The 25,571-nt window shown below is 24.8% G+C and overlaps 2 long non-coding RNA genes across 2 annotated transcripts; one reads left to right on the forward strand and one right to left on the reverse strand.

The window, feature by feature from the left end:
- Positions 1-14,584: 14,584 nt before the first annotated feature.
- On the reverse strand, positions 14,585-20,743 carry LOC114124625 (uncharacterized). The gene is made up of 6 exons (XR_007605731.1): positions 20,359-20,743; positions 19,309-19,396; positions 19,107-19,141; positions 16,012-16,097; positions 15,759-15,941; positions 14,585-15,208 (listed from the first exon to the last, which is right to left on the reverse strand). It is a non-coding gene; the product is annotated as an uncharacterized LOC114124625 (long non-coding RNA).
- Positions 20,744-21,164: 421 nt separating this feature from the next.
- Positions 21,165-22,150, forward strand: LOC126552804 (uncharacterized). The gene is made up of 3 exons (XR_007606248.1): positions 21,165-21,341; positions 21,433-21,876; positions 21,950-22,150. It is a non-coding gene; the product is annotated as an uncharacterized LOC126552804 (long non-coding RNA).
- Positions 22,151-25,571: the final 3,421 nt, after the last annotated feature.

Genomic DNA, 25,571 nt, shown 5'->3' on the forward strand with positions numbered 1-25,571 from the left:
TAATTGCCTATACTTATAGGTACATTTTTTTTTCTACAACATTGCCAATATTATACTTTGAGTGTCTAATGGTTAAACTATACCTAATTAATTCTCTTTTGTGTTCATAAAATATTTAGAATTAGTACCTATGATATTATACTAGTATAGTAATATACTACTACTACCCACCATTATACAAGATACAAATATATTTCTTTTTATTAGGTATGTATTTCAAATGTATGAATTTACCATTTACTTACTAGATTAAAAGAATTATAAAATATTTAATTGAAATAATTGAGTAAATAATATAGATTATAGATAGTCTAACTGCAGGCTGCAGTGAATGCTCTCATAAACAGTTTGAGTTAACTATCAATTGGTAGTTTTTAGTTTTTTCCAGCGCTAGAAATACTAGTTAAATAAATTACATAGGTAGTTCAATAATTTGTGTTAGAGTATTTACAACTTAACCTAGTTAACCTATGCGTGTATTCCAATTCTGTATTATTAGTTGTTTTCACAGAGAATAATAATTTTATCGAAAAAACATCATAACAACTAACAAGTTCATTAATTTATATTCATTTAAGTAATATGGTAGTTGTCAGTTATCAAAATGTTAATACACGAGTATTATTATTTAGTCGTCCATTAATCATTGACCCAATCATATTATTTCCCTATAGTTTATTTATAGTTTTGGACGATGACGTCTTGTGACGTTTATAATAAGTGGCTAAAATTATAATTAAAATCGTCATAAATACGAAGCTATAAAAGTTGTTATTAGATTGTGACATGAACTTTTATATATTATATATATGCCTGTGTAAAGTTTCATATAAAAACAAGCCAGAATATTAAATTGAAAAATTCGATACTATTTTGTCATTTTTATTTATATTAAAAAACATCATATAATATTTAAGTATTCAATTAAGTATCTTCCTATTAACAAAAACTGATTTTTGTGGAAAAAATTTCAATATAGGTATTATACAATTACTGGCATAATTAATTTCAGTTGTTAAAACTTAAAACTTTTATAACTGAAGCTTTAGATTTAAAAAAGTATAGTGTAGGTACCTATCGTACACTTGGCCATCTAAATTACAAGATTTTCAGAGATAATTAAATATTAAAATATCTAAGTATAGTTTTGTAGTGATATTTTTAAGTATAAAATATAAATGCGATTCGATATAAATGTGTATAATATAATTTATTTGCATGTGTATTGTGTATGATATAGTTTAATTCACTTTGTCCACTTGAATCTGGCAGAATAGATTGCCCGGGCAATCTAGTACAATGTCTGGTAAATGTATGAACAATTTGAGTATTAATAAATTATCATTTTTACATTTCCAAAATGTTCGGGCATTGTGCACAGTGCCCGGACATTGCTATACAACGCCTGAATTTTCTACATTGCCCGTAACATATACACGATTCGCCTATTATATATACCGACGCTGTGTTACTCGTTATAATATATATTATGTAGGTATAACGTATAAATGTTTACTTTCTGCGGCGTTCGATCGATACCCAATTAATTAATAACCCAAGTCGGCGTGTTTTGTTATATTTACGCAAGTGTAGGACGAGAACGTATGTAATATACGTATATATATATATTATATATGTTTAGGTCTCTCGATCAAACGTGTATAACTACTGTGGTGCCGTATCTACACTTAGAAGCCAACGCTCTACATACATATCTATACGTGGCGGTATTTGAAATATTAATATTTACATATATTCAATTTAGATTATATAAATGCGTAATATCAATACAGTATGATTAATACTACATGATGTGCAGAGTAGTGTATCACAGAGTAGATACTCAGAAAAATATCTGTCCACGTTTTTTTCACTCATTTTAATTTAGAATACCTACACTAGTAGACACAAGGTACCTACCTATCTCTATATAGTAAGCAAATTAGCAACTTGTTCGTAATTCAATTTTAGTATATCAAAATTCTTACAAAAGCATTAGTATAAAAGTATTGAAATACCTATAGTAAAATTATGCGTTGTTGTCAGTACCGGGCAAAGGAGGGAGGCAGTGCTCCGGGCGAGAATTTCTTAGGGTGACAAAATTGTTTAACGACAAAAACAAAAATTTTGAAGTTTTTTAATCTATTTTAATGTTTAGGAAAAATATTAATTATTGAAAAATGTACATAATAATCAATAACAATAATAATAATGATACGATACATATACCTAGTAAAGTATTAAACGTCTTTAATACCACCTAATGAGCTTCGTAGTTTCTGACGTAGGTTTGAAAAGGAAAGGTGGTTATAATAATACAACATAGTAGTTGAAAATGCGTAAAAAATGATATAATGTTATTTGTAAATAATACAGTAAAATTTAAATTGGTTAATTGATTAAAAGAACACGGACACGACGACAATAATCACTCCGTAGGAGTCCGCGTGTCCGCAGTGAGTAGTTATACAGTAATAACTTAAGTCTAATCTTTATATGTATAAAGTTCCCAAATTTATATGGGCATTCAATGTCATATTTGGACTACTAATCAAGTGTAACCAAATATAAAAAAAAAAATTAATCTCTCGATCAAACACCACACTATTTATTAATTAAACAATTATAGTATGCCAATAACTCCATGGCCCATGCTTTACCCAAAGTTACATTATTTTAATTCGATTTTTATTCAGAAATTATACATTTCATAGCTTTTTTAAAGTATTATTTTACACATTAGATTGTAAAAAATAATTATATTTTAAACAACGTAATCGACGGAAAAACAAATTTGTAAGTCTTTTTTACCAAACGGGATGACAGCATATGGAGCGCTGCGCACCAGTTGGTGAATCTACTCAAACTTAATCTTCTAAGGCTCTAAGGGTCTGAAGGGCTTCGTTGCTGGTAATATAACCTGCTGGTAATTATTAAGAAGTTCATAATTTAATATGATTTGAATCTTGTAATTTTTTTTATTTATCATGTGTTTATAATTGTAAATATTATTTAAACTCAAAAGCTTGAAAAATTATGATTTACCTATCTATATTTTACTTTTTATAAAACTTAAAAATTAAAATACCTAATAAAAGTGTGTCTAAGACACTGGATGTGTGCTAATTTAATATAGATAATATTTATTTTGAAAATACAAAATATACCTCAATAAAATATTACCTATAGCTAATAGCTATCATTACTGACACTTCTCATAATCATGCGCTTAATGGCAAGTTAAGTTAGATACCAGTATTGTATAAGATCAATAAAATGTATTGAAGGTTAAACCATTATTTTGAGTTCTTTTACCATTTATAAAGCAATATTTACACAGTCAAATATTTTATCAACTTCCCATTATTTTAGAACATGATCTAAAATATTTAAAATAATATAGGTATTTCAGTATTTGATAAAGTTTAATAAAATATTTGAGAGGGGCTTAAGAAACCAAAAATTATATTTTTTCAGGTTATTCTATATCTAATTTAAATTTTTTGTAAATAGTGTTAACTACATAGTAGGTAGTTCTATAATTTTAATGAGTTAACATTTTCATGTATAGTCCTGTTAAAAAAAATTATTCATGACGGGTTGCATGAACAATCACTAAACATTTAATAAATCAATGATGAGTTAATGGTTCCTTAAACATAATGTAGTGGGCCGTGATTGATTCAATACAATTTATTGAACCACTAAATTTTTCTATTTTTATTTTTTATACGAACCGACCTAACCTAACCCCAGGTGTTTTATTAATTCAAATTTAGCAGATTTAGCTTGCAAGTCATTGTTACAGCACAAAAATGGATATCTGAAATCTTGCATCATGAGATTTTGAAAAAAACATTACATGATCAACGTGAAGAGACATATCAGGAATTAAAATCTCGCGAACGAGTATGTCTTTCAAGAAAATTATATCCATATTTGATATTAAAATGCTATCGATTTTATTTTATTAGGATATTCTCCTGTAAGAGCGTTGAAAACACTCCGAACTAGCTTAGTAGCTTACAATTATCAAAATATAATATATTAAAATAAATATAAAATTATTACAAAATAATAAACATGCAAAGTAATTTAGTATACGAATTGTGACACAAACACTACGTTCAACGGCGTCCGCGGAGCGACAATAACCGTTACTGCATTGAGTAATAATAAAATACGTAAAAAAATAATAAACTATACTAAAATATATTAAAAAAAATTCATCCCCCCTGCAACATAGAATGTGTGGTATATGAGTGAGTGTATTACTCTATGGAACGGTACGACGGATCCTCCGACCGAAAAATGAGACTCACAAAACTGCAGTGTTTAGCTCTTTATCTGTCGCACTACCTACACATACAAACTACGCGTGTGAGTGAGAAATCCGAGCGCTGTGATGAAACTTAAAGTATAATAGACAATAGTCTGGCTATCGGGTTGGGTTGTGTGCTGTTTTATTCTCGATGTTTCTTACGCACAGAAAGGAGTCTCAAACAAGACTCTTCGATTATCTATAGGTACGTACATTTTGTTTTATATGCTGGCGTAGCATATTAAATTTAAAATTGAATGCGCGTGATGGGTAAAGGAATACATTATAATGTTATGTATCTATGAGTAGGTGTACAGTGTACATTATAATAATATTTATATAATTATATTTTGATTTTTGACTCGCTTAACTTTTAATATTTTGTTCGTAGGTACCTTTATATTTTATTGTCATTTCCCGCTATTGGCCTCATCACTACCTAATACCTTATACATCCCATGTTATATAATATATAATATTTACTTAACGTTTACAATATGAAAGTAATGATTCATTTTTCAATTTCACGACTCGATCATTAATTTCTATAATAGGTGATTTGAATAAAAAATTATTCGAATAATTTTAAAATAGGTTATTTAAACACAATTGTCTTTTAAAAATTTTATTTATTTGATTAATTGCAATTTAAAATAATTTAAATATATTTTTTTTATCAAATACAATGTTATTTAGATGATTATTTGAATTACGAATGCATATGTTTGTATATTCAATATTATATATCGATAAGTAATATATGAATATGAATATTTCAAATATATAATATAATATTATGCACAATGCACATATTATTATGTATACTCAATATTATATTGATAAGTAATAATACTGTTACATTTTTTTTAAAGTTATATAATATTGATCAACCTGTTATTTTTCACATTATAAAATCGATAACTGGGGATGGTATCTACTGATGTTTGTTATATTTCCAATCATCATTGTTTATAATATAAACACTTAACAAATAGTTGTATAAAAAATGCACTTATATTGTATACATGTACTTATTTTTAAGCTTTAATGTTACGGGAAATGTGGAATACAGGGAAATGTGTTAAGTGGTCTTGCCTGACCAATGCGAACAAATAATTTTTACTTTTTAGTGTAATATTTTTTATTACATTGTATTATTATTTATTACTAATATTTTATAAAATATAAATGTAAGCATTGTTCGAATTTAAGTGGGAAAGAAAATTGAAGTAATATTATTAAGAATATTTTGTATTTTTTTTGTTATTATTTGTGACCACTGACCACTGATCACTCATATTATTATTACTTATATTTATTTATTATACAAGATTTACTAGAATTGCGTTTGGAATTACAAAGTCTATCTGCTTTCCTATACTTACATTTATTTGTTTCAGCCTGCAGTTCTCCAGCTTTTAATATCTGGAATTATTCAGTACATACATTGACCTTTTTGATCGTAGACCAAGTAAGATTGCCGTTTTTTAATTAATGTTTTTCGGTTAGTGGGCTTGGTTTTCATTACATATTAATTATTACCAATGCGTCATTAAACAGATAAACAACGACTAACGAGGCTTCACAGTTAAAGATTTTTAACAAAGTGGTAAAATGACTAAAAAAGGTAGGAGTTCAAAAATCGAACACGTTTGACAGGCGAGGCATAAAAATTCTTGCCGATCGTTTATGTCACGCGTCTTCCAATGAGTAACAGATCGGTGAGAAGAATTCTTCTTCTTGATCTTCATTTTTACCCTTATAAAATTCAGATCGTGCAATCTCTTAACCAAGGTAATAATTAACAACCAATCTGGTTTTGTGAGTATATACTAAGAAGTCTTGATGAAAATTATTATGACTTAGTTAACAACTTATAAATGAGCAATAATACGCATCATACATATAGTACGCAATACGCATATACGTATATTTATATTTGTTAGAAAAAAAACATCTCAACTCTTAATAGTTAATTTATTATTTTTATTTTAAAATATAACTATATTAAAAATTAAGTAATTCATATTGGCAATGTTATTTTCGTATGCAATGTAAAAGGGCCAAATGTACGCAGTTGTATGTTATCGTTTTTGATTCAATATAATATAATTTCTTGAGTATATTTTTGGCGAACCCTGTATTCAATATAGCATAAAAAAAGTTATAGTTAAAAAATTATACATTGATTTATAATATATTAAACTATACCAAATCACTATAGTTTTAAGTAAATTAATTAAAGAAATTGATGTCTAGAAAAATCTTGTTTTGCGCTAAAAGAAAATAATTCAAATAATCTTACTTATTTAAAATAGAAAAATATATAAATATATATAAGCCTAATATAAATATTGTGTATAATATAGTAGGTAAGTATTGATTTAAGTATATAACATTATCGATATAGATGTACGAGTATACTGAACAAAACTAATAAAAATGAGAAAACAATATTTTAATCAACGTATATAATATTATTATACTAAATTTTATTCAGTACCTACATGGCTACATAGAAATATTTAAAACAATTTTATTACGCAGGAATTAAAAATTTTTTTATCGCAACACCAATACGATAATTTAATCATATTATAGGTGATAATTATTAGTACTGAGTAGGTAGGTACTTAATATTAATTATTAATTCATTCGTACAATTAATGTAGTAACGAGATTTACAACAAAGTGGATTCCTAGCTATTATAATATTGAGATAAAAATTCAATATCAATACAATTAATTTTTATTTGAGTCACTGCAGCAAATTGAGTTTATTAAATACATATATAGAAGAACATAAATCATAATAATATAACACAAATAATCTCAAATTATTGAAAATTTATTAGGTGTGTATACATACGAAAACATTCATATATGATATTATTTTAATTAACTTATTATTCTTTATTTTCTTATAAACGTGATTAAAATAAAAATTATTTTTAAGATCTGTATAACCTAGGTATGTACATTTAGTAACATTTTTTTAAAATTCTTATAGTCAAAATCCATGGAAAATGATTTTATTAAATACAATTGGCTTATGATGGACTTATATAAAAATTAAGTTTCAACTGTTCAACTTTCCTACTTATATGCGGCTATATGCAATGTATTTGTAAATTTCTAATTAATTATAACTTATGAGTGTCTATAATATTATATTACGTCTTATTTTTATACAGTGCAATGTTGGATTTATTGTTTTGGTGAAAAACTAAGTATTATATTACATTCTAATCGAGAAATTATCATGCAAATCTGTACTTACAATAAAAATGTAATTTTTTTAACAAGAAAATAATTAGGTAGGTCGTAGATACTAATGTTTTTTTAGTTTTTTTGAATTTTCATTAGATAATTTGATTTGATTTTTTCTTTCCTCAAAGGTATCTATTATAAACAACAATTTACCTATTTCAACTGTAATATGGTGAAACATACGAGTATTACATTTAGGTAGCTGGCTCAAAATATTTAGCCTAAAGCTATATGGTATATACCTACCTACTACTTATTGCTTAATGTAATTTTATTACATATTAATTTTTAATGCACTTAGAATGTTTACTCATTAGTCATTACTTATATTAATGTATTCTCAATTGTTTTTCTTACCCACACATACAATTTTAGTAACAAAGGTTTCATAAAAATAATTGTCAATATTTAAGTGGTTAATATTCTAATTTTTTTCATATTTATTGATATCGTTTCACTTGTTTTCACAGAGGTAATGAAAATTTAAAACCTCATTTATAAATTTAATTTTACCATTAAACTGTTTAAACTGTTGTTATAACCATAATTATTATTATAGGTTACTTATTTGAGTCTCCACTGTTATAAGATCTTGCATCGTATATATTATATATAATAAATATTTACCCAATATAAATGTAATTAATTCTACTCTTAAGGTATTTAGGAACATCAGTTAGTCCTATAGATTGTCTACTCTATTTTATCCCAGACTTTTGAGTAGCCAGTCAATAAAGTTTTAATTTTATGTTGAGTTAAAAAAATAGAAAATATTAAATAAATACGAGTAATAGTTTGAGATAATGATAATTTCAATGTTATATAATATTGACAGATATGATCATGTTGACAAATAAATCAACTAGTCCAATAATTTAGCATACCTAGGTACAAAATATTTCATAAATGATAAACGTAATATATTTTTGATAATTTTTCGAGCATACTAATTTATTGTTATGATATTATTTCATATGCTTACCAAAATATTTAATTATGTCGATATATTAACTTACACAATAATAGCTAGATACAACTAGGATATAATTAAAAAAGTATCTACCTATATGCAAATATCCTGCACATTGAATAATATTATCTTTGTCATTCTATATACCTATTTAAAATTCAAATAATAAGTGCAATGTGCAAGTTATTATTCGTATAAATTGTTTTACATTCCCAATTTTAAAATGCAGTTTTTAAACTATAACAGAATAACATCTACTAATCTACTCACTATTTCACTATTGCGTAGGTGCATCTGCAGTCTTTATTGGCTTATCAAAATTATATATTGATGTGATTGTGATGTACACAATAATAGATACGATTACAGTATAATTAAAATAATACATACAAATACGCCACATAATATTATCAATACTGTCATACTGACAATACTATATTAATTTTAATTTAAAATATGTAAAATGACTGCGTTCACTATAGGATATGTTAACAAGAGTTCAATTTATAATAGGTAGTTTTAATATATTGATGTAGTAATTAAACTATTATTTTAATGATTGTTGTGTGTTGTGTTGAATTATTGACAATTACTAGGAAATCATCACCATAATTATTGCAAAAATAGTTTTGAAAATTATGACATCTTTTTCACAAATGTGTCAAATGACAAAATAAATACTCACTCAGTTTAAGTTAATCACTTAAGTAGGTACTTTAAATTCAAACAAATGAAAACTAAAAAATAAATTAGTATAACATATTGTATTTTACTTATATGTGCTCTATTATATTATTATATTCACACATTTTATTTTTGTATGTAATATGTTATTAGCAATATGATTTAACTAACTGTCGCAATTTGTTTACTAACTTTACGTTATACTATTTCCACCTAATAAAAATAATAAAAATATTATGTACAAAGATTGAACGATATGTTGGTACATTATATTATTACATTATTATTATTTATTACTATACATTAGCGACCAATGAATATATTATTAAAATAAAGAGTTTACGAGTTTGTTTTTTTATTGGTGATAATAGTCTTTGAAAAAAGAATTACTAAAAATCAATGGTATCTACCCATGTATATAATATACATAATACACCTATTACCTATGTATGTAAAATTGTGAACTATGTTCAATACATACATAATTAGGTATAAGGTAGGTACCTAAAAGCAGGAAAATTACTTAATTCTAAAAGGTCGTGTATCGTAGTCACGTAAAAAAAAATCGTAAGATCATCGTAACCGTATAGTTTTATATTGATGGGTATTAACTATTAACACTACAATAGTATTATCCACAGCAGTGGCGAATTTTTCGAACATGCTCAGAATGCGCACCACGCTTAAGAATATAAACATAATTAGGTAGGTACTTACTAAAAATACAAAAATTATCTTGTCATCAATAATATGTTACATATTTAAAAACATCATAATGTATGGCGAAAATGTCATCTAATTCTGCTGTATGATTGTAACATTTATTGACAGAGCATGCAATAGCTGTGCGCGCAAACTATACTGCAATCCTTATTAATCCTATGAAACGACGGTTATTCCGAAACCCGCTCCACGGTTCAGCCGTGGTACTAACCATCCAGATTCCTGCAGGGCATACTCATTGTGTTGTGTTTCGTCAATGATTTATATAATTTACGTGTACAACAATAGTGTATGACGATTTTATTTATTTATAAATAAATGCAAATTTGCGGATTATTTATTAGTTATAAATTAAATAGCACTATAATATATTATGAATTATGATTAATGAGCATGCCCATACTTTGGAGTCAACATTTGCCACTGATCCACAATATTGACCGTCCGAGAATTCCGTAAAAACACATTTACAATGTTTATACAAATGTATAAAAGATAAGATAAAAAAAAAATAATACTCTAGATATAGGTATGTAATTAATGGCATAATATATCAATATTACATATAACCAATAATCATATCACGTATATTACGAGTATATTATAGGTGCTGAACTGTAAGTTAAATGTTTACAGTTCAGTAATATTACTATTATAATAAGTAGGTAATTATTTTTGTTTTTACCAAGTGAAGATGTTTTTAGTATTTTTCTGTTCCTCATATAAATAATGTATTAATAAATCATATATACAATATATACATATAATACGAAGACATGTAATCATTCAAGTACTATAGAGATCTTTCTTTGTTTCAAGATTTTCAATAAGCATACACTTTGAGAATGATTTTAAGTCATTAGTAAATGAAATCGAAAACTTTTTTACGTTTTTATAATATTTATTTAAAATCCGAGGCAAGATATTTACATTAAAATTGAATGAAGTTGAATTCTATTTAATGAAATATAATCGGTATAGTTTAGTACCTACTATCTATGCTCAATGGCAATTGGCAGGCAATATTTAAATACATATTAAATACCTGTATAATAGGTATGTAGGTATAAAAATAATATCATTTTTAGTTGTCGACATACTTTAAATCACTTATTGTAATTACAAAATTACTATTATAATATACTATATAGTATACCATCAAATTAGTATTTCAATATTGTACTGATTTTTCACATTAAACAAGGCGGTCGTGAGAATTATTATACTACGAAATGCGAAGAACGGTTTTTTTATTCAATTTTAATGGTTAGGAGAATGTCGAATAATAATATTAATAATTGATAAAGACATATGAGGCGGGCAGGTACTTAAATAGCAATATATGGACATTATTCTGAGTAAGCTATTATATAGCTAGGTTGTATTGTTGTTTTCAACAGGAAAGCGATTAATCGTTTAAAATAACATAAAAAAAAATTTAAAAGCAATTTATAGTTATAAGAAAACCATTAGGCATACGTAATATGTGTCGTTTATATTGTTATTAAAGCTAATTATTATGAGTTGTTAATTATTATTTGAAACTGCGTTTTTATTTACTCAAGTATTGTGTTATGGACGCATAATCTGTTTTAAATACAAACTAAATTTAATAACAAGTAATATATATATATATATATATATAGGTACAAGATGATTCATCGAATCTAGTTTTATGGTGGAATAAAAGAAAATACATTACCTTATTAAAAAATATAGTGAGCAATGTGCATATTTAGCAAGTTCCGTGTGGTTACATTTACGCAGGTACATACAAAATATTATATTATGATTATAAATTACAATATGTTATTGGAACTTACCTTATTTATTCTATTGGTAATCGAGTAGTAAGTATTGTTATGTTGATTATTTTTTTTTCAACAATATTTATGTAAGTATTACGTATAAATTTTGTTTTCTCGATTAAAACGATTGAAATATAATTATATATTAAGTTATGAGCGGACCGATAAAAAATGTTTATTAACTTTACAATGATTGGTAAAGTTTTCAACTTCAAAATCTTTACTAGAAGGAAAGTGAATATAGTTGGTACTTTGGAGGGGTCAAAAGTAAGATATTTCTAGCACCTACTTCACTAAATAATTGGGAAAAACAAAATAAAAAAATCGTGGTAAAATGAGTACCACTCTGCTGTACATTGGGTGCAATGTGGAAAAGGCCGTAACTATAAAAAAATTTCCAGGGTCCAACATATTATTTTAAATATATATATACTGAACACTCGGTCATTTTTACGAAAATAAAATTTGATTACTATCGATATTAAAAACATAAGTCATCAATCGTCATTATAATATATATTCAATTTACATAGGTAATAGTAAATCATTTAAAAATAAAAAAATATATATACTTTTAAATATTTCTTGGGGGGTACGGACCCCTTGGATCCTTCCCCAGTTACGGCCTTGAGTGTGGATCACTATTATACGAGTATATAGGAATGTTAAATTTGAATCCAATGATAGATATCATTGTATACGAAAAACGATTCTGAAGGAATGATTTGTCAGCCTAGGATATAATATTATATATATTTTAAATTGGGTGGTGGAAAAAGTTGTTTATGTTTTATTGACCTGAATATGCAAAATTAAACTATGTACAGAAAATGCCAATTTAAATAACTGGTGTATGATTCAAGTTTCTACGATAAGTAATTTTTAACTTTAACAAAAGTCTAAAATTGTTTGATAGTAAATTGTTATTTTATTTGGTCAACGTTAAAGTTCTTTTATAATTATTGTTAGCCAAACTTATAGAAAATCTTGTATACAATTTTCAACTCTTAGCTACTTATACAACTTTCTTAAAAATTTGTACTACAAAATAATTTGCAAATATTCATGATTTTTACGAATTTTGGTCAATATTTAAACTTTAAACGCTAGTAAAAAAAAATTGCTCATAATATATTAATATGTATTCTAATAATTTTTAACTACTATAAGATTAACTTATGAGGAATTTTGTATTAAATTTTCAAGTATTTTGTCTTAACCAAAAAAATTTTATCAATATTTATAAAAAAAACTAAACGAAAAAAAGTCTTACTACTTTTACCTCTATAATACACCGACGATATTCACTTTTCCATCGGAAACCACCCCCGAAGTTTGAAATTGAAGCATTATTTCGACTAGTTATGCTGTACACAGACACAAAAAAAACATACATCATTGTAAAATCAGTACATTTATCACTCCGTTCAGAATCTAAAACGAATACTTCAAATACCTATACCTAAATAGCATTTAAATAAGCAAAATATTTTGAAAGTTAAATAATGTAAAGAAAATGCCTATCAAAATAACTGGTGAAATTTTCAAGTATCTTAAACTTTTTGAATAATAACAAATATTTAAAATCGTTTGAGGATAAATCGTCATCATAACGCAATTTCGTAAAAATTTAAAATTCAAACAAACTCAAAATTTTTCCCATAATGATGTTTCGAGTTTTCCCTATAACTACTTCAAGAAAAACTTATGGAAAACTTAGTGTTGAATTTTTCAACCTTAGATAAAATACAAACAATTTTATGATTTTTCAACTACAAAATTACTTGAAAGTTTTTGTGATGTTGACATATATCGTAAAAATTTGAACTATAAACGCTTATAAAAAAAATCGGCCCTTATGATTATTGATTTTTTTTCAGTACAATAAGAACAACTTATAAAAAATCTTGTATTAAATTTTCCAGTTTTTTTCATAAATTTTTTATCAACGTTTCAAAACAAAAAAAAATACTTAAAAATCAAAAATATCAGTTGTCTTTAAATAGCTTAAAAAATCTAGAATCTTTTGAATATTTAACCGTATATAAATAATGCTAATATAAACATTTGGTGAAATTTCAAGTATTTATTAGTGATTAGTTTTTGAGTTTCAATAATATATATAAAAAAAACTATTTTTTTGATAACTGTTAGAAAATTCTTACTTTTGACCTTTATAAATTTATAATGCACCAAGGATATTCACTTTACCATCGGAAATTCACCCTGAAGTTTTAAATTGAAACATTATTTCGACAAGTTATCCTGTAGAAGTATAGAAAAACACAAAAACATAAATAAAACACACTTCATTGTAAAATTAATGTATTCATCACTTCGTTCAGAATCTAAAAAGTAAAAGGGGACAAGTATAGGCAACCGCTCTGCCTGTACAGTATGTATAGATGTAGAGTATACTTCTGTGATTGAGAAGTATATCATTGTAATTTATTAATTTATGACTTATGTGTTCAATTTGAATTTAGCATATTATCATTGTACACCAAAACAATTCTGAGCAAAAATAATGAATGCCCCTATATTGTAGGTACAATATATTTATATTGCTGTACGAGTAATTCCTTTAATAATTAGTTGTATGACAAATTGAATTAATTTTTACAAAAAATACTACATTTTTAAATGTTATTGTAGTACATATAAAATATAATAATATAGCCATGTTAAAATTTAAGTACCTAACAATGAATAATATTTTTAAATTAAAACAAAAACAAAAATTGTTATTTTTTGTTAAATTTATATTTTTGTGTACATTTATATTTCAAACAAACAGTTATAACAAAAATAATGTAATTTTCCCATTAATTTATTTTTATTAAAAGTAGAAAAACTTATGAGTACCTAGTCTGATTTTCATTTTTTAAATTTTATATAAATACAAATTATTTTTGAAATTTTTATAATTTTGAACTTAAATTACATAATATGAACAAAAATCTTATTAGGTTTAGAATAATAAAAATACTATTAACCTAACAAGCTTTTTGGCTCTATACTAACAAGAATCCTGTTAACTTAACATAGAATTTTATTAGTATGATTTAATGATTGTGATTTTTTTGGAGCATAAACATTCTATATGTAGCAGAGTGCTTAAGTTAATTTGAGTAAATTATCCCTCTTCTTATTTTTTACCTTATGATATTTAAAAAAAAAAATAGTAAACTATATATTCTTCATTTTTTTATAGTTAGTTTTCTTACTTAAGAGTTTTAATTTTGTTTCAATACAATGAGCTTATTTTTAAATCCAAATGTTTATTAATCAAACATTTTCTTTGGTGTCAGGAACTGTGTTCTCTTAGAAAACTCTAAAAGAAAATTCTATAAATGAGAATAAAATCTACTCTAAGTTATTATGTATCCCAGGATTCCAATGAATTGATAGATTTTGGCACAGTTCTCTTACCTGGAAATAATTATAATTTCTTTGATTAAATTAACTTTATTGTTAACACATCAATACTGTCTACTATGAAATAAAAATATGAAATAACTCAAACAACATTCAATATATTTATTAATAATAGTGTCATCGAATTCTATTGATATAATACCAAGCAGAATTAAATTCAATGGATTAGTAAAGTTTCTGCTCAAACTACATGAAATTCATTTTTGCAATTTGTAAATTTCTTTCTAATTAGAATTTAGTTTTGGTCTCACATTTTTATGTGAAATAATTCTGCAGAAATGTAAATATTTTATTATAACATACTAATGAACAACCAAATAAATCAGTTACTTATTTTATGAATGTTAAAACTTGATATGCGTACAGTCATCCTAGCAAGTTCGTATTAAACTACTAATTTTCTGAATTTTAAATATTTACCTATATATTTAATAAAAGTAAAATAGGATTTTTAAAAAAAGTGTTGAATAACGGCTATAAATATACATTTAATAACACAAAGTCGCTATCCTATAAAACAGCCATATAGGTAAAAAAGACTCACCACATAAAGGACATATTTCTTCATAATTATTCATTTGGTAGATATTCCACAGTTTTCTTATAAAATAACAATATGCGAGAAGGACAATTATCCACAATATAATTTTTGAGTAAGTGGATTCATAACTTGATTTGTTCTTCATATCAAATGTATTTAAATTTAAAATATATGTATACAATGAACCTAATTAAAAAAAAAAAATGTATTATCTGGTATTAAAAATATTTTAATTATAGAATTAATATAAATATACGTTGAAAGTTTGAAGAAAATAAATTTGTCCAATGCTTTTATAAGTAGGTAATCTGATAGTGAAGAAGATTCACTTCAAAATTGGCCCTGAAACAAATATAACAAGTAGGATACTGTAATGCATGTGTTAAATTCAAATTCAAATGTCAATTCTTAGCGAAGACAGACTGTTAGCTGTGTATACGTGTATAGAGTAAGTTGAGATGGTTGAATTATTTTTAAAAATTTTATATTAACTTTTATCTATTTACACAAACATTTTTATGAATTACCACTACAAAATAATTTGCAAATATTCATGATTTTGATGAATTTTTGTCAATAGTTGAACTTTAAATGTTAATAAAAAATATTGTGCCTTTGTATTCTTATATTTTTGAATCACTAGAAGACTAACTTATGAGGAATTTCATATTAATTATCTGTATATTAATTGTAATAAATATACCTAAACTTACCTAAGTACATTTTAGATAAAGTATATTTTTAAATTAAAGTAAATTTGAAAATTAGAATAATTCACTGTGTGCACTCTATAGTTAATAGGTAATATGTATACAGTTTAACATAATATATATAATATGTGTATTGTGTAGTGATAAATCAATTGTTAAATATTTTACTTGTGATCATATATTATTGATAACATTATTGATTTTTTGATAATATTTTAACTGTAATATTAACCTACTATGATTACTCTCTCTTAAATGATGTTTGATGTGTGCAACTTGTATTTTTCTATTATATACATAATAAAAATACACAGTCTACATACGCCTATGATCATGAGTAAATCACTAAACATTTAGTGCCTTATGATGGTTCTTTATTTATTCAATTTCAATGAATTATTATAACTTTTTATGCAACTCATTCAAAATTAAAATGTATATTATTAATCAAAATATATAAATATAAAAAATAAATGAATAAATATAATACTAATAATAGATTTTAGAATAATATATTATTAAATAAATAATATTTTGCCAGTCTTCTAGATATTTTTTTGCATATAGGTTTTTTATTTATTATGATATCCATTATGTATTATCTTCAAAGTAAATAAATTATAAAATACATTTTAAATTTTAGATGAAGAAAAAAATATAAAGTTCGAATGACAGTTTTTTTTTAATGTTACATCCTAATATATTAACTGAAAGCATATTTTATAAGAGTTAATTTCTTTATTTTGTAATTATTTTGTGTTATATTTTATTGATACTAATCGAAATTTGCTTCATTTATAATTTATATAGACGAAAACTTCATAAAAACAAACAGTAATCGTGGCAATCCTGCAGATACTGTCTATCCTAGTGGTTCTCAAACTGGTACACGAAAGACTACATGGTGATACGTGTAAGCCAAATGGTGGTAGAACAGAGAATTAAAAATAAATATTCGATTCTGATTTCATTGAAAATTTGTTATTTAATTTATATTTTATTTTAAAAAAACAAATGAATAAAAACAATTATATTGTAGTATTTTCTGCCTTATTATTTAAAATAAATGTATTTAACTAAAGAGTAAAGTATTTGATTGTACAATTTGGATCTTTCTATTTTTACTCATTAGTGATACGTGACTGATTAATGATACACCTAAGTGGTACGCAAAAAAACTGATAAGTTTTTTTCCTACAAGTTCCAATTGGTTTGCTAATATCCCATTATATTCTTTCAAAGATCATTTGTTACATTTTATGACAGATAATTTTTTTGTTATCAATATCAATTGGTAATCAATTTAAATTGGTTAAAATACAGTTATACTGTAAGCACATTGTCTTAATTTAATTTTCATTGATGCTTGTTTATTTAAAAAAGATAAAAAAAAAGTATTTGACATTTTAGAAATAACAATGAAATCTTTATTTACAATAAGATAGGCCAGTTGGTCTGAGACAATGTCAGCTTTTAAATACTACTATTTAATCACTTTATTAATACTTGAAAAATAATAATTATAACTAAAGAACCTGATGTTAGAGTTAAAGTAGGTACCTGATTCATTATTCCAATTCAAAACTTTTTTGTAATAATTCTACAAATTATAATTAAAGTAAGAAAATCATTACAGTATTAACATTATGATTTTCTAATTTTTCATATAATAATATAAGGGTTCTTCTATCAGTGCTTATTGAGAAAAGTCAAAGAGATACTTTTAAAACTATATTTGATACTTTAACTAACAATTTGATATTTGATTACTATTGTCTATTAGGTACTCTAAAGTGAAAAATGTCAACTCATATATTTTATAATATAAATTCATAATACAGACACAACTGTTAAAAAAAGGTTAAATTTTTAATCATTTAATCCTATACTTGATAGTATGATAGTGTGTTGATGATGGATTCAGTCAAGATAATATCAATATAATAAATACAATTGATAAATTACTTTAGTCACAATTAGTATTCATAAATATAAGTTTATTAAGCAATCATTCTAAGTACAATTAAGATCAATTATTAGCTGACATAATCTCTTAAAAAAACAAAAACAAATCGGAGTCAACATTGAACAAAAATGCTTCTAATTTTATTTCAATGATTAATAGAATTTTATAATAATTTAATATTGTACTAAAGGAAATTGTAGTAATGCCTGTCGCAAGCTGTACACATGAGTGGTAATTTTACAAATTAATTTTAGTGTAGTCTAAATTCAGAAGTACTATGCTTCAATATCAATTAAATAGCTTCCTTAGTATAGAATAAAAATAATTAAAAATTTAAATTCTGAAAACATTGGAGAAAAATTTAAAAACTTGACCAATGCAAAGTAATATTATGCTCAATTATAATTTTTTATTAAATTGATTTTGTGATATTGTTATTTATATTGTTAAGGTTTTGTTTATATTTTATTCAGCTTATATGTAAGTATTATATCATTTTATGTATTAAAATTTGTTTATTTCAAATTTTAATTATTCAAGATAACAGTTTTAGCAATGAAAAAATTGCTGCCCGCTAACATTTTAAGGAAAAAGAATTTTTTTAACTAAAAGTTATTAAGACAAATGTATTTATTTATTTTTTTTTTTACTAAAATCTTAAATGTTTAAAATTACTTTTACTAGACATCAGTGGCAGCCTTTTGCACATTCTGAAAAAGAAGAGTATGCATATCTATGATTTAATTTATAATAATACTTGTAATAATTAAATTAGCATGCATAGTTAAAAATAAATAATAGATAATAGATAAGATTAATTAAAAATTATTCAAAATTCAAAAATTTAATCAGTAAAAGTAATTGTTAAAATACTTACTTATATTTGCCTTTATGTCAGTATGTCTGGACTTCATTACACTTTTAAATATTTAAATAATTGTGTAGTGCAAACAGATATTCAATACCTACAATTAATAATAATTCTTTTAGATACATATTTCATAAATTGATAACAAATTTTGGAATATTTTAATACTATTATTAATATATTAATATTAGTCATGAACATTAGACTATTCTAACATTATATTGAACATTCTCTAATGTTCATGATTATAGTATTTAAAAAAAATACCAAACGCAAGTTGAAGACAAATGATAAGAAATACAAAAAAAAAAAAACAAACATTCAACTTCACAAAAGCCAATATTCTTCCAAATGAAGTAAGTTAGGTACCTAGGTATTTATTAAGTAATTTGTACATATTATGTTTATTATACATGTTAAGATTAACATAGATACAAACCTTAACTAATCATTAAGTTTAATAATTGATGGAATCTACATAACACTTTTATCCCAGTATTTAATTTTAACAACCGAACTGGATAATATACTGAGCTTACTTAGAGGAGATACATTAAATTAACTAACTATATTTAATGACATAGGTAGTATTTTTACAGTCCACCTCATTTATATTTTATCCAATAATGAAAAAAAAAAAAGTTCTACTGATTACCACTAAGTAGTACCTATTTATTTATTTATGTATTTAATTGAACTCAATAAATACATTTGTAACAACGTATTAAAAATTATTAAATTTTTACAAGAGCAACAGTTTAAGTCATTAAAAAATGAATAATTTTCATAATACCTTAAACATTAAATTCCTGATAATGTATAACTATTCTCATCATGTAGTCCAACAACTAAAATTGTGTGTACCTAGTACAAAATGTTGAGGGTGCTGTACAAAATTAAAATATGGATTATAACTAAATTATGAAATTTTGAATAATAAACTTGTATCACAACTATAAATTTTAATCAATAATCCCTAGTTTATTATTAACCACTTGAATGTATTTTTAATTAGGTACCTACGCGTACAAGAATGAATAATTAGGTATTAAATACTACCTTAAATAATGGGTAGGGTATACGTCGTACCGCTAGTGATAAATTAGAATGTTTATCTATATTGATGCTTGGAACCATTCACGGCCTACCTTTAATCCGCGGAACCATCAACTAACTTTAGGTACACGGAATAATTAACTATTTTACTTAATTTTTATGAAAATTTCATAGACATAATTATAAAAACATATTGTTAACCACTTAGCTAGTACATAATATTATTATACAAGAGAATCGCGGGAGCAACGCGAGCTCTTTTTCGGAACTGGTTATCACGGTTAATACTTAATATATATAGCGCATGCGTAGGAAAAATCTAAGTCACAATTCTCTTAAATAAGTACCTAGTTGAGTTCCGAAAAAGCGCTCGTGTTACTCCCGCGATCCGCTCGTTATATTATTACCTATTAACTATTATAATAATGTACAAATAGGTAAATATAAAATACCTCGTAAAATACGTTACTATTACCAAATACTCCATATGACAATACGGGACAGTCAATTATCAATGAATAATGATACCAGACGTCGACAAAGCCCCCCGAAATCGTAGTGGTTGCCTATCCAGCCCTTGTGTACATAAGTTGCCCAAGTGAAAACAATTTTAATTTGTACTCAAATATCCAGCCTTTGTTCGAAATACTGGTTGGTTATAAAGGTTATAATATTAATAAATAATTGAATATTTAAACCATACACTATAGACAATACTCTATGGCTTATAATAAAAATAAACAAAGTAGGTATGCAAGTTATGGTGGGGAGCATGGTATTATATAAATCTTTGGAAATTTGATTAATTATTAATCTCTCCTTGTGTTAGTTTTTCTCTAAGTATTTTGTATTTGAAGTATTTTGTTTTTTGTAACAAACCATTGAAAAATGACTTCACACAAGAGTTGGTCATTTTGGAATTGTAAAAATAATAGCAGGAAAAATCTGGAATTAACATTTCATAAATTTCCCACAAATGATAAATTGTAAGTTAAATTTATAGTTTAGTTTTTATTATTGTCTTAATAAATTTAATCTTATACCTATTAGCTATTTAAGAATTAAAATATTTTACAGCAACAGCAATTACATATAATATAATATGTAACATTTATTAAAAAATACTAAGGATTCTATATAAATAGTCTGTTCCTGGAAAAACTTCATTAGCTCAACCTATAGAATTTTTGACATCATTGAAGAAACTGGAAACATCATCTGCATCTAATGTGTATAGTGATGACAATGTTTCAATCGCAACAGTAGATAAAGTACTAAGATGGAGTCCAATAAACCCAGGGTTGAATACTTGAATATAAGTTATTACATTCAATTAAAGAAACAATTCTACATATATTTATATTGTTAGTATTATTAAATTTAAATAAGTAGGTATAAATGAAAATATTGATGTACAGACTCAGAAGCTTGGATCAATTGAGTATAATTATAAAAATATTTTTATCCCAACCGTGGATCTTGTGCTAGGATGGAGTCCAAAAATGGCAAGCTGTAAATCTGGTAACATATTTATTATTATAATTCATAATATATTATTAGTTGTCATTGAAAAATAATTTTTATGTTATTACAGAAAGCAATATGTATAGAATTCCAGCACATAAACCTAGATCAGCAATCTCCAAACTACGGCCCTCAAACAAATTTTAACCGGCCTGCAGCCCCCATAGGATAGTAAATATATAAGGAGATATCTAACATTTAAAAATTAAAAATTGTATGTGTTATAATATATGTTTAAACTTTTGGCCCGCTAAAAGATGATGATATTTTTTGTGGCCCTTAAATATAAAAGTTTGAAGATCCCTGGGCCCTGACCTAGATCTTTAAGCTTAAGAAAATCACAAACTGATTTTGATAGTGATCTTTCTTGTAAGTATTTAATTCTGTTTGAATTATCATAGTTATTTAATAAAATCAATGTTACAATTATTAATGTATGATTTTAGGTAATTCATTAAAAAACATTAGTCATAATTTAAATGAGTGTACAAATAAAACTAATAAATTTAAAAATAAAATAAAATATTATCAGAAAACTATATGCATGCAAAAAATAAACCAATATATCAACTAAAAAAACAATTGATAAACAAAAAAAAATGCCTAATAATATACAACAATTCTGTTTTAAAACACAAATAAGACTGATGATTATAAAAAACAAGCATAGCGATTTAAAGAGGAAGAAAAAAGTTTTGCTCTTAGTCTTTATTATAACTCCCCTAAATTATATTTATTTATGAGAAAATACCTATGCTTACCAACAATAAGATTACTGAGATGATGGCTTCATTGTTTAAATTTTACTTGTGGTCTTAATGATAATATTTTGGAAATAATGAAGAATAAGTTTACATTGTCAACGCTGTTGAAGAAAGCAGTTTCAATCATTTTTGATTAGATGCCAATTAAAAGATTTGTAACATAGTATTCACAAAATGATGTATTTTTTGGGTTTAAAGACTTTGGAGCTATAATAGAAATAAAAAATAATTTATTATGTGATCAATCATTAGTTATACTCGTATAATGGTCAAAGAAATCAAACAACCTTTGAAACAAGTGATTGGCTATTTTTTTTTCTAAAGGTCCAATTTCTGGTTTAAAATTGAAATCTATTATTATGACCACAATAAAAAAACTTAAATCTATAGATTTAATACCCAAAGTAATAATTTGTGATCAGGGCACAAATAATTGAAAACTGAGAAATCTATTGAAAATAACAATTGATGAACCTATCTTGACATTTGAAAATAAAAAAATATATTTTATGTATGACACACCATGTAATTAAATCAGTATGGAAAAATTTAAAAAATATATGATTTTATGTACAAAAGTGAAGTATACTCATGATCAAATATAATACAATTTTATAACATCAATAATTTAAAACTCCATGGTTAGTATCAAAGCTTAAAGAACAGCACATACAATTACCACCTTTTCACCAATGAGAGTGTGCCTAGCTATTCAAACTTTCAGTCATACTGTAAGTTCAGCTTATGCTTAAATATGCTTATGCTTATGTTTACACTAATCGCAAATAATTTAATGAACTCGAAAGCTTTACATACTGCAAAATTTATATTTAACTTATAGGTATAACAATTTTATTGATTCATAAATAAAATTTGTTTTATCAATTTATGGCTGTTACTAATTAGATTTAAAATATCTGTAGAATATATTTAACCATATAAATGTAATCTTATATTTAAATATTTATTTATAAGTAATGCAATTAAAACCATTTTATGGGGTCTATCTAATGTAAAAACATTATTACATTCTAAATATTTAAATATATTTTCGTCTAGTTCAAATTTTTTATTAACAAGAGAAGTTATTTTCAAGTCAAGGTTTGGTATATTTAGTGTTTTTAAATTATTAGTTAAAATTAAAAGAAATATTTCAGTTTGATACACAACTTTAAATGAACTTTTTGAGGGAGATATTAAACCACTATTATTTTTAAAATCTATAAATTTAGAATAGTCTGCTAAATGATCATAGTTAAGGTCACATGTAGATTTTATAAGTGATTGTATACAACTATTACAATCTAACATTAAAATAATTTTTTTAATTGCATACCTAGTAATATAATATATAATATTCTTTAGCTGTCTTCATAACTGGAATTTACATTATTCAATAAGCCACATGTATTTAAAATCTACATTTTATCAACTTTGTTATCATTATCAGTTACTGCTAAAGGTAGTATGTTATGTTTATTTTTATTCCATTTAAATAGAAAAATTGTGGATGAGCTTAGAAGTTGGACTGCAAATTTAACTTTCATTTTTTTATTTTGTCAATTTAAATGTACACCAGTTATTTTATTAGCAAATTTTAAGATAAATTTAATTAAATCTCGTATAAATATTCAAAATAACATCATTTAATATGATCAATATTAGTTTCTTAAACTAAAGAATTTCCTAATGTATGTATAACTTTATCATATGGCATGCATCAGGTATAAAATAAATTTGAAACCCATCAATAAGATGACTAAACCAAGATTTGACATTATTAAATTTCTCACAAAATTCACATCCCAAAATTTGTTGAAAAATTTGTAAATACCCCATCACAGGTGATACCTCATATTTTTAATCCTGATTGGTGAGATAATGTGAGTGCTGTTTTAATTAATTCTGCGTGTCGCACATCATTACTTTTATTTTAAAAGAAACATCTGATTGGTAGTTTCCATTTGCCATTTAAACTTACAAGCATAAAAACTACTTTCAACTGTAGATTACCACCATAATCACAGTATCCTAAGAATTTATGTACTTGTTTGTCCCAGATCACTTATTTTTTTATGCGCATTGCATCTAAAACAAGATTACATTCTTTGTTTTCTATATCTAGAGTTTTTAAGAAAAGAAAATCTTCAAAAAAAAAACCGGGTTCTCCATTTACAGATAAAGTCCAAGATCTTATTGCTGTTGGATGAGGAAGTTTAAATATTGTGTTAAAAAATAAATTGTATCTGAGGTATGGTTCATCATGTAACTTAGGCATGCTTAGATCAAGAGGATCTTCTACCTCAACTCCATCATTTTCTATTATACTCTGGCAATGAACTTCTTCATTTGATGAATTAAATACTGTTGGTATTGCATTATCATTTAAACATAAACGATCATTTTCTTTATTATAAGCTAGAAAATCATTAGGGAGAAAATGCTTACTACACAACCTACTATACTTAGTTGGAACAAACCCTTTTCTTTTAATATTTTCTAACCATTTGCTAGTACACTCTTTATTTATTAAAGAGAAATTAAAAATATTAGAAATATTTAGTTTGTAAGTTTCATAATTGATGTCAATTTTTATAAATATACTTATGCAAAAAAATGAATACCACTGTTTGGTATTCTTTTATTTGAACAGCCCCATGCACAGCAATAATAAACCATAGTAATAGGTATATACATATTTAAAAAATATTAATAATTATTGTACCTACCTTTCCTGTACATAAATCATAATTTATTTAAAAAATAAAAAAATAAAAATGCTTCATAGGTGCATTAATAACGATGGCGTATCAGTAATGTTTGGCATGTAGGTATATATTTTTATAAAATAATAACACAATGCATTTATTTAATTATTATTTTTATTAAGATTCATCATGTTTGATAATCGTTTGGGATTCACTTTGA

Source organism: Aphis gossypii, chromosome X, assembly GCF_020184175.1.
Source record: "Aphis gossypii isolate Hap1 chromosome X, ASM2018417v2, whole genome shotgun sequence".
Classification (NCBI taxonomy): domain Eukaryota; kingdom Metazoa; phylum Arthropoda; class Insecta; order Hemiptera; family Aphididae; genus Aphis; species Aphis gossypii.